Below are 17,632 nucleotides of genomic sequence, written 5' to 3' on the forward strand. Positions count from 1 at the left end.
TCCTAAAATACGAGAAATTGTGATTTTCCTGGTCTTGGGCCTATATATAGAACAGCTCTGTGAAAAGGATGCCAATTAGACTGCTGGGCAGGTACTGCTGAAGATGAAGCTTTGTAGCAGCTCAGAAGCATGTTCCTGGTACATGATTTCTTGTTCAATGCTTGTCTGAGATCTCAGTAAGTCTCATATGTATTTTGGTATCACTGTTTTTCAATCAATGAAACCACTTATATCAAAGGACCTCTCCAAAAGCAGACTTTATGATCTGACTGAGACAAGCATAAGCAATGAAGACAACCTATTTCATTGATGATCTCCTGATTTCTGTTGTAATTATAAAATTCTATATATCTATATAGTATAAAATACTATAAAAGAATAGTAATGATCTATGAAGCTGATTTGCAAGTGAACATTTCAGTTTCAGTTGCTTGTATTCCTGCTCTTTTTATTTATTTTTTTTATCTTTCAGTATACTTTAGAAAAGGAAAAAATGATACCTCAAAGAGTGAACAGAGTTTTAGCAGAATACCTCAGAAAAGGCATAAATATACACACATAAGTAGTACTGTTGTGTGACATTCCTGAAGTTCTTGTGTAGTTAAGTATATACTCCTAAATTGGGGTCTAATAGAAGTTTGTAAGGCCTGAGGAAGTAGGCTAGGTGTCAAAAGTTCATCATCCAATTTGTCACATGAATAGAGACAGTTACTGCAACCCTCTTCTTCTTCTTCTATACTGATCCTATTCCTACTGAAGTCAACGTGGGATTTCTTCAGATGAATCCACCATGAGCCAAATCGGGAACTTTTACCCATATGCAGATAAACAGAGAGACAGTGATATTCTCTGTTTAGTTATGAAGGATGGGTACAGTAGTTGAAACAAGATATATTCAGTTAAATCCTTTTTAGGAGACTTATGTTTTCAAATTGTTATTCTTGCCTCCATTCCTCTGTTGCATGAGTCAGTGGAAACATCAATAAATCAAAAGATATATAAACCTCTTATTATGTTATTATGTTCTTAATAAAATGTAAAGTGATAAAATAGAGAAATAAGGAACAAACTTCAGACATTAATCACTGAGAAATTAGTGAGTGGTCTGCAGTTTCTAATTGTAAAATGGAGGAATTTTTTTATTGAAAAAATCCTTAAAGACTAAAGAGTTAATGGCATTCCTCCACTGCAATGCTGAAACTTTAGATGTGTGGTACACACCAGAAAGCTATGGTTTTTCAGTCTGATTTCCCAATGACCACCTTGTCACTGTGGTGAATTGTTTGCTGAACAAATTACCAGATCAGCACTGCCTTGGCCACATCATCCTTTCAGGCTCAAGCCCAAAATGCGGACGGGTTATGTCTTAACTCCTTCCTTTCCGACAGGCAGTGACACACCAGCTATGTCTGTCAGCATCCCATTCTTGGTGCCACAAATTGTATGGGACCGTTTTGCTGTGCCTGACAGGCAGAGTTTTGATGCTGTCTTTAGACCAAGGAATAATCTGGCACAACCAAATTCAGGGTGTGGTCTGTGGGGTATTAGGAATTACATTCCGTTCACACAATTCCAACCTCCAGGCTGCTTCCCTCTGTTAAAGCATATGGGCATCCGCCGTTCCCTGCAGGTTTTTGTGTTCCGTGATACAGGACAGGCAGCTGGGACACAGCAAGTGCTTTAAGCACGATGGCACTGTCGCCAGTGAAGGGGAGAAATCGACATCCTGCGCTGGGGCACTCCCGGGAAGCCGCATTCAGAGACGCGGCCACCGTGTGGCCACACCGCAGCTCTGCTCCTGCTGCTTCTGCTCCTGCTTCTGCTTCTGCTGCTCCTGCTTCTGCTGCTCCTGCTTCTGCTGCTCCTGCTTCTGCTGCTCCTGCTCCTGCTGCTCCTGCTCCTGCTTCTGCTGCTCCTGCTTCTGCTGCTCCTGCTTCTGCTGCTCCTGCTTCTGCTTCTGCTGCTCCTGCTTCTGCTGCTCCTGCTTCTGCTGCTCCTGCTTCTGCTGCTCCTGCTTCTGCTGCTTCTGCTGCTCCTGCTTCTGCTCCTGCTTCTGCTGCTCCTGCTCCTGCTTCTGCTGCTCCTGCTTCTGCTGCTTCTGCTGCTCCTGCTTCTGCTGCTCCTGCTTCTGCTGCTCCTGCTTCTGCTGCTCCTGCTCCTGCTTCTGCTGCTCCTGCTTCTGCTGCTCCTGCTCCTGCTTCTGCTGCTCCTGCTTCTGCTGCTCCTGCTCCTGCTTCTGCTGCTCCTGCTTCTGCTGCTCCTGCTTCTGCTCCTGCTCCTGCTTCTGCTGCTCCTGCTTCTGCTCCTGCTCCTGCTTCTGCTGCTCCTGCTTCTGCTGCTTCTGCTCCTGCTTCTGCTGCTCCTGCTTCTGCTCCTGCTCCTGCTTCTGCTGCTCCTGCTCCTGCTGCTCCTGCTCCTGCTCCTGCTGCTCCTGCTGCTGCTGCTGACACACACGGGGCCCTGCCAAGGCCAGTGGCAGCCACAGACCTGTCATTGCAAGGGTGTACCCGGTACAAGGGTGTGCTCCAACAGAATTACTCCCCCTAGCTTGTTTTAAAACAAAGTTTATCACTGGGTCCTGCTGGGATGTAGAGGCTCAGGTCCTTGCTTGAGATAAATCAGTGTAAAAGTCTGTAAATCAATAGAGCTACATCAATACACACCAGCTGTGGGAGCCATTAGATTTACACCAGCAGAAGATCTGCTCTGAACTGCTGCATTTTTTCTTCACCTAAGCAAGATGAAACTTAACAGAGATCATAGAAATTTTTCAAGACCTTAGAAATCTAAATTTATTTAGTGATAACTAGTTATTCTAGAGCTACTTTAAAGTGAAATTTCCCCATGGACTTTGTTGGGACAAGTACTAACAGAACTGATAGAGAAAAGGAGAAATGTGCAAAATCATAGTGACTAGCTCCATGCTTTTCTCTTTTCTGAGGAAAAACTGAAATTCACAAAATTCTCTAAAGCTGATCAAATGTAAAAAGTAGTTTACTTTTGAGGAGTGACAAAAATAACTAGGACTCAGGCCTCAAAAAGAGGCACTGGTTGCAGGATCATGAGTAGGTCAGGAAAAGTGGATGAAAAAGGATTGTTCACTGCTTTATAAAACACAAAATTTGGACAAGTCTAATTAAATGCTCAAGTGATGTGTTCCAAACAAAGAGCAGATAGCATTTTGCAGGACAGGTATGCTGCAGAACGATGTGCATCCCACAAAATGCTTTTGACAAATACAGGAACAAAAAAACTATACAAAGACTGTCACCAAGACATTATCTGTGACTCAGGAAGTTTCTGAGATGCAGATTGGGTGAAATCTGGAAAGACACAGTGAGAAAACATTCACTGCCCTTTTCTTGATTATACACTCTGTGTAGTTTTTCTCAGGTTTCTGTCGCTGGCCCGCTGGGACACAGTGGGTGCTGAGCAGAGCAGAGCCCAGTCTGACTGGCTGTGCCTGTCCTGATGCTCCTGGTGTTGATGCTCTCACATGCCTGATATCACCTGCATTTGACACTGCTCTGATTCAGCACTTCACGTGCTTCAAGGCTGACAGGATTCACCTCCCTGACAGAAGCAAAACACCTAAAGAAACGTGTCTGGAGGGTGTTCTGCGGCCCGTGCAATTGGCAAACTCAAATTTTTCACAACGGTTAATCCGTAGAGGGAAACAAATACTATGCTTACTTCTGAAAATAGTTTTTAAAAAATTTGCTACACTTGAGGTGACAGTAATGGTGTAGCTCAATAGGCAGAAAGAATCTGAATCCTCAGCACCATAAAAAGAAGTAGTTTCATAAAATAACTTAGATTAAGAACAAAAGCAAGCTATAAAAATAGCTCATTAATGTTTCATGACTGAGGGACATTGCTAACAAGTACTAAATGTAGGAAAGTCAGGAAACAAATAATAATTTCTACATCAATATTTAATCAGAAAATTTATCTTAGTTGTTGTTTCCTCCCATTATTTTTATTTTTTGGGGTCAGTGCTGCTTGTGGAATAAATATTGGATGAAACATTTCTGTGGTAGTGTGGTACTGGTATGTAATGTCATAATGAACAGTGGTTTGAAGGGCAAGTAGGGTTAATTTTCACATCTACAATGATTTTTAAAGTGAAAGCAAGAAGAAAGGCCAGATTTGTAGTGCTGATAGTTGTTTGAGGGCTACTTGTTTCATAGCCTCTTACTATATCTCATTTTGTTAAGGAACCCAGTAGCAATCATAAAACAATAGTGAGTTGTTTGGGCTTTTTTTTGCCTTTTGCTGCTGAGATACCACAGCTATTTATCTTCTTGCTTGTGAGCATCACAATTTTTAATGGCCTTATGCTGGCAACATTATAAGGAAGAACTTTGAAGCATGTTTTAAAAATAGAAAGGGTCAAAGTGTAAACATTTCCAAAAGTACTGCAGTAATTAGGGGGCCTAACTTCCTTCAGTCTTTAATTAAATTCTTAATTTTATCTTCAGAGTTTTGCCAAGATTAAATAAAAAATTATAGTTGAGAGAAGGCTTGAACCAGATCATCTGAACTCTTCTGTGTCTCACGGGACTCATGCTAAGCATTTGAGCCCTCCAAAGAATTAGGGTTTCCATTACTGGAAACATCAAATTCCTGGGCAAAACCTCTTTTAAGTTAGACTGTGTTTTGAATTGGTCTTTTTTAGCAGTTTCTGTTTGACCAGGAACATCTTTCATTCCCTTCATTTACCCATTCTGCTCCAGCTCTATAAACAAAACACAACCATGTTCAGCGTGTGCATGGTTCACACGTGGCAGAACTGGAACAGCACTGGCCTTTCAGCATTACAATATCAGAGCTGACCTGTGCTTTCCCAGCTCTGACTGTCCTGGCCTGGTCACAGTTTGTGGTGTTGGCAGAGACCCTCAGAGGGAGAGGCAGGCCACAAAGAATGCTGCGAGGGAATGGAGGAATGCACAGTCACATTTTGGTCCACTTTGATTCAGCAACAGGTCAAGAATCCCCCAAGGCATATTTATTTTTGTTAGCTGATGTACTGAATTGAAATGAAGGAGTCAGCTTGTTTCCCTCTGAATTTAGAAGCATTTGAAATATGATTCTTTTTTTCCCAATAATAAGCAGAGGAATGGACAGTGCTTGGAGGGGGGTCCTGCGAGGGAAGTTTTTCTCACCAAGATCTTTTACTGTTGCTATACACATTGCTAAAAGGGAAGTGAAATGAAGCCAAACAAGTGTAGTTTTTTCACCTAATTCATAAACCTTCCGCATCTACAGTCAGTCCTATCCTATCCTGAGCTCTGGCTTCCATGAGACTGTGCTGTTGATAACTACACTGGCTGGTGATATTCATAGAATGATGATGGTGATCATAGAATGAAAGAAATTACAATTTTTTTTGCAGAAGGGTAATTTATAGGAGAATAAGTGTGCTACAATAATAACAAATAAAAATAATACACAAAAAAACCCCCTTTTCTTTTGCTTTCCTTGATGTCTTTGTTATATGCTAGTTTCAAAAGTGGTGAGTAGCCTGAAATGCAAACCCAAGCAAACACTAATTTTGCTGACAACAGCCATGTGTATTCTAATAAATTATGGTCTGTGCTACTAACAGCTGCTTCTACAGCTCCCAAATTGTGTTTATTTTTTAAACTTTAAAGCCCATTTTTTTCCTGCAATTTTCTTTTCTTCTGCTCTTTCAGAACAGCAGAGAAAAAATGTTTCAGAGAAATTTGACAAGAGCTAACAAAAGGGAAAGGCAGAAAATAAATAAAGGGAGTCAGAAAGATAGCTGACAGCTCACTGCTCCTGTAGGGAAACTTCACTTTTTATTAGAAATGTGTTCATGTACTTTATGGTCACTTGAGCTGAGTGCTGAATTAGTATCTGGACAGGAAAAAAAAAAAAAAGATATGCACCACAAGACATTTTGTTACTGTGCTATGAATGGTTCCAAAATACTCTCAAGCATTTTTCATGAGTGTTTCACATGGAGAGAGACAACAGTTATTCCATAAGTCTTGGGTATTTCTAGTCAGGAATATTAATAGTGTAAGGTGAGCCTACTGTAGCAAGCAGTACTAATGATGCATTAAGCATTCCAGCTTGAAGTCTGTTGGTGAGGAAGTATTATAAAAACACTGCTTAGTCAGCTTGACCATTTGATTAAAAATTAAATTTCTCAGTAAAACAAGTCTGGAAAATTAAAGATTTCTTTAATCAACAGGTGCATATTTGGGCATTATAACTGACTCAACATGCACCAGAGCATGCTGAAAGCTGTTGTCCTGATGTACCAGAGAATGAGTGCTTAAAAATCAGAACTGAAAGGGAGCAATAAAAAATAAGAAGTTTGCATTATAATTCTCAAGACTCTGATGAGCTGTCTGGAATTTTCTGCCTGCATTGACTGCTATCAGATATTGCACAGGCACAAAACTTCCTTCTTAAGAGCGAACAGAGCTCATCATCTGGGCTTCCTGACCGGAGCTGCTCTGCCTTACTACTCAAAAGCTGAAAAATGCTGCAGGCACAAAGCTAGCTGAGACTGGCCGGTGATCCCAGAGCCTGTGGTTGCTGCCTCTCCCCATCTGCCCTGCATGTGGCTGAACGCTGCCTGCTGACATCTTCTCCAAGCCAGTCTGGGAAGCTGGCTCAGGAGCGCAGAGGAGCAGAAGCTGCTCTTGGTAGGGAGCAGGGATTCAGGTTCTCAGCATCCTCCAGCGCCCTTTGGGTGAGGGCTGCCCAGGGAGCAGCAGCAGCGGGATCCCGGCATTCGGCAAGTCAAACAGCTTGTAAACAGCGAAAGGGGAGTAAAAGGGGAGCGGGGAATGAGTGCTCACAAGCGGTGCTCAGCCACATCTAGGAAGCATTAGCCAGTGACAGGCACTAAAGGCGGCCGCAGCCGCTGCCCAAATAATGGGATGGTGGGAGTGTCAGAGGCAATTACAGTGGGCACCGCAGGCAGGCAGCGCTAATGCAGGGGCTCCAGCTCCCAGCCGCACGGGGAAAATCGGCATTCGAAAACACACAGAACACAGCAGCAACTGCAGATGGAATAGGAGCCCCGTCATACCAGAACAGAAATATCCACAGCAGTGGCCGACTGCAGGGTGCAAGGAAAGAGCAAGCTGAAGCGGTATAATCTGTACAGCGCTACCGCCAGGTGATAACAGAGCAGACAAGAACGAGAACGGGAGACGAGGCCTACAAAAATGACAGGAAAAGGGCTTCATAACAATGTGGGAAGATTATTACCATCCTGCAAATAACGGAAACCATTCACATCAAATTATGGGGGATGGCAAAGAAGATAATAGCAGTTAACTCAACAAATATCTGATAAGTGATCCGTAATAGGATGTTATTAAATGTCCCTGACACACTGTAAATTATGCAATGATAAAGGAGGCCGTTCCAAATCTGTAATTGTGCAATTTACATTTTGTTTTTACAATAGCTATGAACAAAAAATGCAACCAATTCAAATAATTAGCATGAAAAAGGAGAGGATATTTTCTTTTTTTCCCCTCTGTACTGGCTTTGCAATATTAAAATAGGCTCCTGTCTTTTAAATCAGTATTTCCCTTTAAAATGACCTTTCAGAAATCTGTTTAAAAATTGTAGTAAAAGAGTATTTCCCCTCTACTAGAATAACTTTCAGCAAAAGAAAACAAAATCTTTTGAAATTATTTGCATCGTCCATCTACTACCTGTCTCTGCACAACCAGCAAATCATCATTAGGTCTGCTGTACAAATGGTTAAACTAATCAGAAAAGGTTTGAGACTGGCCCAAACAAAGCAGAGACATTTCTCCAGTTGCTGTATAGCTGCAGCTATAGCAGCTGGCACGAGAAGTGCTCTGTTTTTTGGAGAATTGTGTCTGTCAGGAGTCAAGGGCAGAAGCTACAGGGAGCTGCTCTGACCTGTGGGGTCTTTCCTGCTGCTGACCCCTCCCATGGGCACCATCAGGCCCGTGACCCCAAACAGGATTAGCTTGTGCCATCCTCTCCTTTCCAGATGCTGGTTGCACTTAGGTTTCTTCTTCAGTATCTGCAGTAGATCTTAGGAGGCTTTTGTTGACTTGTCAGAGCATTTCCTATCAAAAAAATTTCACATTACTTCCTTCAAATTCACTCGAAAAGAACATTCAAAAATTTCATAAAATTAGTTCAAGGGAAAGAAAATGGTTTTGAAGTAGTAAACTCCTCTGTGCAAAAGCATCCTCAAAAGTTTCCATATTACCATCATCAATTCAAAACTTTCCAATTTCTGTGTTGATACAAAAAAAATTAATTTTTAATTTTCCACTTTCCTGCAAATGGAAAGCAATAAAAATCATGACATTTTGTGCAGAAGGAAAATTCTGGTTTGGTTATTTTTAGAGCAACTCCTATGTATATTTTAAACAGAAATCCAGAACAGCAAAGATTGTTTTGAATCCTAACTGCAAAAGAAATAGAGCTGACACTAAAGCTTATTTAAGAGCCCCAGGACAACTCTGTGTTCACAGTGAAGGTGTGCTGTGTCTTGCTCTGGCAGACTTATGCCTTCTATGCAATTACTCATAGAAGTGTTTTGTTTGTTTGACTTTTTTTTTTTTAGTGTTTCATAAAACACTTCTTTGAGAATAAAACCTCTTAACTTTCTGGGAAGAAGCAGCTTAGGTTTTAAATAGGAGAAATCCAGGGGATGCTCTGTGAGTGCTCTGAAAAAAGGGCTCCATCAGATCTTGCCATCCTCCCTGATGACAAAGCTTGTACCTATGTATATACATACACACAATTGCACACAGAAAAATTTATTATTTAGGCTTGCAAGAACTGTGATTCTTAATGGAAGTCAATGGAGGACAAGAAGTGCTTGTGAAGTAGCTCTTCACATTTTTATGCTTGGTCAAAATCAGAGCATCTGAAGCACTCACATGCTGTTTTGAATGCTAGGTTTCCACTCTTCATAGAATCTTTTCTGCTTCTGAAAAAAATACCACATCTCTCTATCCTGACTTCCATCACTTTTGTACACTGAATCCCATCATGTGATGGTGAATGAAATGGTTATTCCATGCCTACCCCACTGAAATTGCAGCACAGGCTTCCAGAGGTGGAAAAGACCCAGACCAGTTTCCAGCTCTGCCCCACAAACAGGTGAATGCTGATGTTGAGGTGTGATTTTCTTTAAAGAAATTAATGGACATAAATATTTAAGCCAAAACATATGAGCTCCTAGGACCCTTTCCATTATACAAGCCATAGACTTTGTGAAGTGACTCATAACAAACTAAAAACTTCTGTTGGCATTCAATTCCTTCCAATATAAAGGCACCAAATATGATCAGAAGACCACAGCTACAGTTCTATGGGAAGATTGTTCCAGTGGCTTATTCTAAAGTAGAAGGAAATGTTCTCCCTTCTATTTCCAAGGAATGCTTTTGTTTTAGATTAAGAAAAAGAAAAAAAGAAAAAAAAAAAGAAAAAAAAGCACTATCAGGGAAGCATGAATTGGCCTTGCTTTATGCTTTATGACTGTGCAAGCCTTGAAAGGTGTCCATCTAGACCCATTAAAAAACTTAAATGGGCAGAATTGAACATGAGTTCTTCAGTCCTGTTGTGTTTCAGAAGTGCTTCTGATATTTCAAAAGTTTGTTATAAGTCCTATGAGGAGCAGCAGAGGGAAGTGGGATTATTTAGCCTGAAGAAAATGAGGCTCAGGGAGATCTTATGTCTCTCTACAACTACGTGAAAGGAGACTGCACTGAGGTGTGTGTTGGTCTCTTCTCTCTCAAGTAACAAATGATAGAACAAGAGGAAATGGTCTTAAGTTGCACCAGGGGAGGTTTAGATTGGATGCCAGGAAAATTTGCTTCACTGAAACTGTTCTTAAGCATTGGAATACACTTGGGAAGTGGTTGAGTCACCGTCCCCAGAGGTAATTAAAAGAGGTGGAGATATGGCACTTGGACACATGCTTTAGTGGTGGACAGTGTACTGGGTTAACAGCTGGACTTAATGACCTTAAAGGACTTTTCCAGCCTTAACAATTCTATAGTCTGAAAAAAAAAGAAAAAAAAAAAGAAAAACTAAAAAATTCCTTAGTGTTTTTCCTTAATGAGAGCACATTATCAAAAAAAAAAGACTATCTTCTTATCCATTCTTTCAGTTAGGCTTTGCTTTATGTAGTTATTTTCACTTTTCTTCACACTTATTTTCAACACTGTGATAAATGGCAACATGCCATGGAGACTGAGAATTACAATAATTAAAGCTCCATACACAAAAGGCTTGAGCAAGGTGAGATCTGGTACATAAAATGCTGCTGCTTTGTGCTTTGCTGTGATGTTCTGCTCTATCCAGATCACATGAAGGAGAACTTTTGGAATCACTGAGTATCCTCAGTGATTCAAGACAGCAAGAGCTGTCTTGAGCCCATCCCCCAGGAGCTGTGAGCCTAGAGAGAGGCAGGAGACTTCTCAGCCTCACAGCCAAGCTAGGAAATAACCTCCACAACTGCTGTCCAGTAGCCAAGAGATGCAGTAGAGGATTTTTTGCTTTGGTTGTGTTAGAGCAGTTTGTGCTATCTGAACTGTGATTATCTGCCTCTGCATTTTCAAAGCACTGTGCTAGCATTATGTAATTAATTCTCACAAAACTCTTAGGAGGATGATGGACAATATATGAATTGTTCCCTACTAATCATAGGAGAGAGGAGGCTTTAAAGCACTTACGCCTTGTACCTATTGATCTTTCTGTGTGAAACCTGTATTATCAGTGCAGTATCCGTATCACTGCGTTGCCAAAAAGCTCTGGCCAAGATCTGTGTCCTGTTGTGCCAAGCACAACCTTGTGCAGTAGATTTGGTCAGCTTTTCTCAAAAGACCTTTCAGCTTTCAAAGAACAGAGGATGTGAGAAGACAATTAGAGACAAAAAGTGAAGAAATTGATGCACCCTTCACCGAGCTGGCTACCAGGAGAGCCATGGTACTCCACAGGTACTGCTTTGAAACAGACCATGAGACTCTTCCAGGGGTACTTTCTGTCTAATATTGTTGCTGATAAAATGCAATAAGGACATCAACAGCAACCCCAGCCTCCACCCTAAGAAAAATAGACTTTTCTGCAGTATTAACATGATAGCCTGAGATACATCCTGAAGCTTGTAAATAGTAGTAGAATTGAGTTGTGTATCATCCTTGATAACAGAAAAAAACAATAAAGTGTGAAAAGCCATTTTAAATATTAAAAAGCAAAATATTTTTAAAAGGCAGAAAAAGACATGAGTAGAAAATGCCTTGGGGCTTTTTTCATTTTTTTCCCCAGATTGCAAATAATTGTTTTACTCAAAATCATAAATCTTATTTCCATGGCTAACCGACTATTGTTATAATCTTAAATAATCCCTCAGAGGATCCCTGCTCAAGCTCCATTTACTGTTTTTGGTTTTGCATACTGGTTCATCCTACATACTATCACAGCACATATCATGTCTGCCATTTCAAGCCTTATTAAAATACTCATTTTTATCCAGGACGGAGAGCTGTTACTTACCACTGGAAATGCATGATTATCTCATCCTAACTAAATTGCTCATTCCTCAACAGTAGAAGTTAGACACCTGTCAACATTTCAATATTGCCTCTAACATTTAGAGACTCCCTGTAATTACAGTGAATTTTGTTGGTAGTTTATTTTAAAGAAATAATAAGTGGAAATTTCTGTCTTGACTTTTCGGTGTGGGATATGAAGTCCATAAAGGAAGGAGGAAACATATATGATAAAAAGGAGATATATTTCACATTCTAATTTATTCATCAATAATGTTTAGGGGTGTTTTTTAAGACATAAGTATGGGTAAAGACCTCATGCTAATGATTTTAATTCGGTGGAATTAAAATGTGTCTCAGATCTTTGAAAGAGGCGCTGTGCAAATCATTTTGCCCCTGTAGTAATAAACAAATGTATGCCAGTCTCAATGCACACAGCAACACTACTCCAAAACAGACTATAAATGGATTCAGGAAAAAACATTTAAGAGAAAAGGGGGAAAAAAAAGTGTTTCCAGTAGAAGATTGTGCAGAAGACCCGCAGAGCACAAAATTCTCAAGGTGAGGGTTAAGCTAACAAAAGCCATAGGGAGGGATGTGGCAGTCCAGTCTGACCTCTACAAATGCCATGTTTAGCAGGGCTTTCTGATAAGGTTACCTTTGATGTTTTATTTTATTTTACTTCTATTTTCCTTTTTTCTATTTTTGTCTTTCATTGCTATGCCTGACTCTGTGTTTTCACTCAGAGGTATTAGCACTAGAAAAGTATTGCTCTGTAGTGTGGGCTTGTCTCCCATTTGCTATAATTTGTCTGTCTGTTTGGATTCTGCACAAGTGTGACTCTTCTGACTTCCTGAGAAGCTGCCAGAGGAAGCTTAAGATGGCAAGATAAGATGAGAGATGCTGCACTGTCAGTGACAGCCATTTAATACTCAGTGGCAGAAGGGTAAAGCATCCTGCAGCAGTATGAACCATCTGCATGGAGCACACAACCTGAGAGAGCTTCACACCCTTCTGGAGAGGCAATAACTGGCCAAACAGGAAACCCTACAATGGTTAAAATAGCACTTTGTGCCCATACTCACACTGCTGAGTCCCACCCAAAGAGCCTTTGCAAGATGGCAAAAGCACTTCATCAAATACAAAGGAGCTATAGCAAATATACACAGCAAATAGCAAATACGTTTCAACATATACAGAGATGAAATATGAAAGCACTAGGCCAGATTAATCTAATCTGTGGTTGCTTCACTGTCATAAAACAGCCATAGATCAAGAAGACGAGGTAGTAGGGAAATCTTGCATAGAAAAGTTTGAGCATTTTAGGCATTGGCTTTAGCCCTGCAGCTTTCTATCAGCAGCATTTCCTCCATGCAGCAAGACACATGGCCTGCCCTCCGTTTTTTAAATCAAGGGCAGAGAGTGACAGGTGAAGATAGGTTTGTAAAGACAGTAATAACAAAGCAACATGCAAAGCAATGAAAAAGAGTGAATAGGGAAATTGCTGCTAGTGAGATAAAAGTGTTTCTCCTAAACTGGAGAACAGGAAGCAAAGCTAAAGATAGCTGAGCTCTCACTGGAGCTCTCTAAGCCTGGAAGAGCAGCAATAGAAGAGTCAGAAAGCAGAGATAGAAACAATGCAGACAGTACGATGGACTTTGAGGGAAGAAGAAGAAATTAAAGGTAACATCAATTTCATAATGGAAGAAAACCCAACAAAACCAACAAACCAAAACAAAGCAAAACCAAAACATACCACGGATGGTTTTGAGAACCACATGAGATCCAAAAGGTCAAAAGGAAGAGCATAATTTGATGACACATGACCTGACTGGTCCATGAACTGCTTGAGAAGAAAAAGGATGGGGATGGAGTGGTGAAAAGAAAGGGAATGAGGAAGAAATCAGAGAAAACTATTCACACAGGAAGGAACAGGAGGAACAGAGTAACACAAGAGAGCAGTTCAGCCATTTTCTGTCTAGACAAAGGGACAGCGATAACTTTCAGCAAGACATGACATCTCCCTGGGATGCAATTTCTGTGACTGCATACCTTCACAACTACGATTTCAGTCATAATTTCTTTACAAGTGGGAAAATGGCATGGAAGGGAGGCTCTTTACTGCTCCAGGCTTCCTGTGCACCTCAGAAAAAAAGCACCATACTGAAAGCAGAAAAATAACATTCAAAGTACATAACAAACATGACTATAACCTACCACTGAGATGCCTTCCTACCTCACCACCCACATGAAAAATATATGTGCCATTTGAAATGAAATTCCCCTGATAATTGCAACTTCTCTTCCAACAGACAAAGAATATATCTGTTTGTTCATTAAAAGATTTTTTTTTTAAAGTCTCAACAAAGACTTTGTTTTAAATATTGGCACAGTGGGCTATTTGGACCAAATATATTCCCTATCCCCTGTAAAAAGAACTGTCCCAGCATGCCACAATGACAGAAATGACAGAACAGCAAAGCGTAATGTCAGGGAGATGGAAGGTTTCAAAAAGAAAAATATAAAGGTGCCTCCAGGTTTATCCAAGTCTATTTTTTTCTTTGAGAATTGTAATTACTCAAGAGTACAAGATTTCTTCTTGATTGTCTGCAGGGGGTTTTAAGGGTTTTTTTTTCCTTACCCTTCTTGACAGCACCTCCCGCTGACATCAGAGCGACAGTCATTACACCTTCCTAGTAATGCCAATGAAAAACTTACCAAATACATTTTTACATTGTATAGCTCATCTGGACTTTGACAGAGAAATCTGCAGCCAGCGGAAAGCTCAAGGACTTCACAATGATTATGCAATCTCCTGTTCCATTAAAAAAGCTGTTTATCTTCAGAAAAGTATTTAATGGAGAGGGAAAGCAAATAGTTTATTCTTTAAGCAGACTGAAAGCCAAACAGTAAAGAGCTAGTGGTCAGATGTTGATCTTTTTTGCATTCTGGAATTGAGGGATGTTTGTTGCCCATCACTCTGGTGTAAGAAAATTGGGCTCATTCTTGGGGTGAGAGAAAAGCTCGCTAAACAAGCTGGCCAAAAAGCCATTGAAATCAGAGTGGGCAGTGATTTTCAATGCCTTTGTTGGAGTTCAGCTCAGACTCTTTCAAGACCCCTCTAACATTCAGGGGATGCCTTGTTCAGCACTTACTGAGAATGTCGTATGATGCCCTCTCACCCTAAATCTCTTGCTATCAAAAAGACAAAACTTTTATTATTTTAAGTGTCTTTCTCACCTCTGCTTTACAGTTTATGCTTTATGATTTGGTACCACAGATACAGATTATAGAGTGCAATAAACTGGAGTTCTCTTTAGGGCTAGATAGCGAGATACCGCTCTGATTTCAAATGCTGGTGTCCATGTAGAATGAGATCTATGGAGAGATGGATGTGTACAACACTATCCTCCTAACAGGATTATTCCCAGTAAATAACCTATGATCTACACTTTAGGAAAAGCTTATGAAAAAAGGGGAGAAAAAAAAAAAGAACAAAGAAAAATAACTGTGAAGATAGTACAGAATTAAAAAAAAATCCTTCTGCTCCATGTCCTCTTAATTTGCTCTACATTGCCTTCATTTGGTGTTGTCTTCCTTTGTATCAGTGTAAGACAAGGTAACACAAAGGTCCCAGAGCTAAACACTCCCAATTTCTCCAGGTAGAATTAAAATTATATAAAACCTGTTGAATTTGGATAGTGCATTTCATTTTAGCGCCATATGACATCCAGCTGATGTAAGTGAGTATTAAAATTAGATGGAGTTACATACTGTTCCATTAGGGGATGCTTAACCCAGAAAGTTTAAGCAATAGTTTTCAAAATGGCTGTTCCCAAAGGTAATAGGGCATATTCAGCAGATTTGGGAATTAAACAATTCTCAGGAAAAAGAAAAAAACCCCAAAACTTTAGCTACTAGAAGCATGAACTAGAGTGATAAGATATCACCTAACAGCCTCAAAATCACAGATTTAACCTTGACCTTTCATTTCAGTCATCTTTGAGGTGATAAAAAGGAGAAAGATTTCACCTAGATATAGCCAGGTATCTTTCATTACGCATCCCTTTTTCTTTTGAAACTGACCAGTAATATAATTATTAAGAAACACATTTTCTAATTCAGAACCAAAATTATTGTTACACGGTCCATTCTTTCATTTCAAAATACTCAAAATCTTAAAAGCTGGGTTGTAGTTTTGCTAAAATCCCTAATAGGAATTGGTATCAGTTTTTGTGAGATACCTCAATAATACAATCATCTCAAGTGAAGCAGTGTCAGCAGACAACTGTATCCACTTAACAAAATGGATGTATCAGTAATGTTAATCCACAGACTGCATCTCCAGTGACATGGGCTTGTGGTAAATGAGTTAACCCTTCATCCTCTTAAGCTCTTGGTGATTATTTCCTTTTTTGGGATTGTGACTTTGGCTCACTGCTGTGTTGGCAGAGTGTTAATTGTTAATTGTTTGTGTAATCCATGGCCAATGGTAACACTGTGATTCTAAAACCTTCACAGTGGGGTCAGAATTACAGCACATGTAGACATAGATACAGGTGGCTGTTTCTCAAAGGCTCATGATCTAAATGGACAAAAAAGTGGATTAAAGGAGAATGAAAGTGGAGGATAATGATTATAGCTGGTTGTACTCACTGCTCAACATTTGTCAAGGAGAACTTGGTGGACAGAATAGATCATGTTCATCCCCAATACAGCTTCCCTAGATTTTATACTGGGGAGTAATTTCACTCATATCACACATTCATATATCTTTGTCTGACAGCTTTTCAAAGCTTTATTAATCAGTATTTCATGCAAACAGTAAAAGCATTGAAGCTGGAATTATGTGATCATTGTCATAAAGTGAACAATATATTGCATCTTGTTTATCCATCTGTTATAATTGCACTATGGGAATTAAGTTGCTTATAATAAATTCAATTGCATAAGTGGTACTAACACACGTAGCTGTCAATACATACTCCTCATTTCCACATTTGATTCCTCATATTAGACAATGCTAAAGGTTTTTACAGAGCACAGCTGCATGCCTGTGACCTTCCTGACACTGTTGAAATTCTCTACTGCCTGGATCTGCCTGCAATGAACATCTTAACCCCTAAGATGGAGAAACAAAGTCAAGTGTCTCCGCTGTATTTTGCTGCCTATTCAGACAGGATTAGAGCTGTATTCTGCTGCCACAGATGACTATAATTCTCTTGAGTTGTTACATTTATGAAAGTGATTTTCAGACTGGAGAGATAATATGGGACAATGAATCCAATTAAGAAAACAAAGAGAAGCTGGGCTAGCCTCCTAGCTCTGCCACACTCTTTCTGTAGCTTGATCCTGCCTTTTGACCCTGGATACATCTCTGCAACCATTGAAAATGAGTCCGAATCCAGTCTCAAGCTTAAACTTAGCTCAGAGTCACACTGTGTGGATGACAGATTGAAGTCTGGGGTTTAGGTGGACTCCAGGGCACTGTTTACTGCACTTCACCCCTTGGTCTTCAGCCCTGCACACAGCCAAGAAAGCTCCCTTCATGCAGGCTCAGTGAAATTTGGACTACTCATGCACATTTTATGCCTGAACCTCAACTGATTCAACACACAACTAGGAAGTGAACAGAAGTTTGGCCTCCTGGGATTCCTCCTCCTTAATGGTGGGACTTGTTTGCTCCAGTTCAAATCCTGAGCATAAAAATTTTCAGTGGTGAGTTTGATTTTCTTCCTTACCCTGGAATTTACAACACCATCCAATATAACTGCCCTCATAACAAGCAAAAAACAGATCCTGAAGGTCATAAAAAAGTAAATGCATCAAGTAGGGCTTCTTAGTTTTGATAGTGGTTGCCCAAATCACTAATGATTTTTTTTTAACTAAGCAAAACACAATTGCTAGAGAACCCCTGAATATCCACCCTGGTACTTAGTTACTATATGTATATATATATTTATATATATTTCATATATACATATATGAAATATATACAATATATGTTAATATTCTCATGTTGTCAGCAGATCTTTAGTGGGGAGGAGGGATTCATTAACTCCAGTGCAATCTGCAATCCAGACTGACAGAAAGCAGAG

Source organism: Pseudopodoces humilis, chromosome 8 (genome assembly GCF_049639895.1).
Source record: "Pseudopodoces humilis isolate 2021_Gansu_Grassland_sample_001 chromosome 8, ASM4963989v1, whole genome shotgun sequence".
Taxonomy (NCBI): Eukaryota; Metazoa; Chordata; class Aves; order Passeriformes; family Paridae; genus Pseudopodoces; species Pseudopodoces humilis.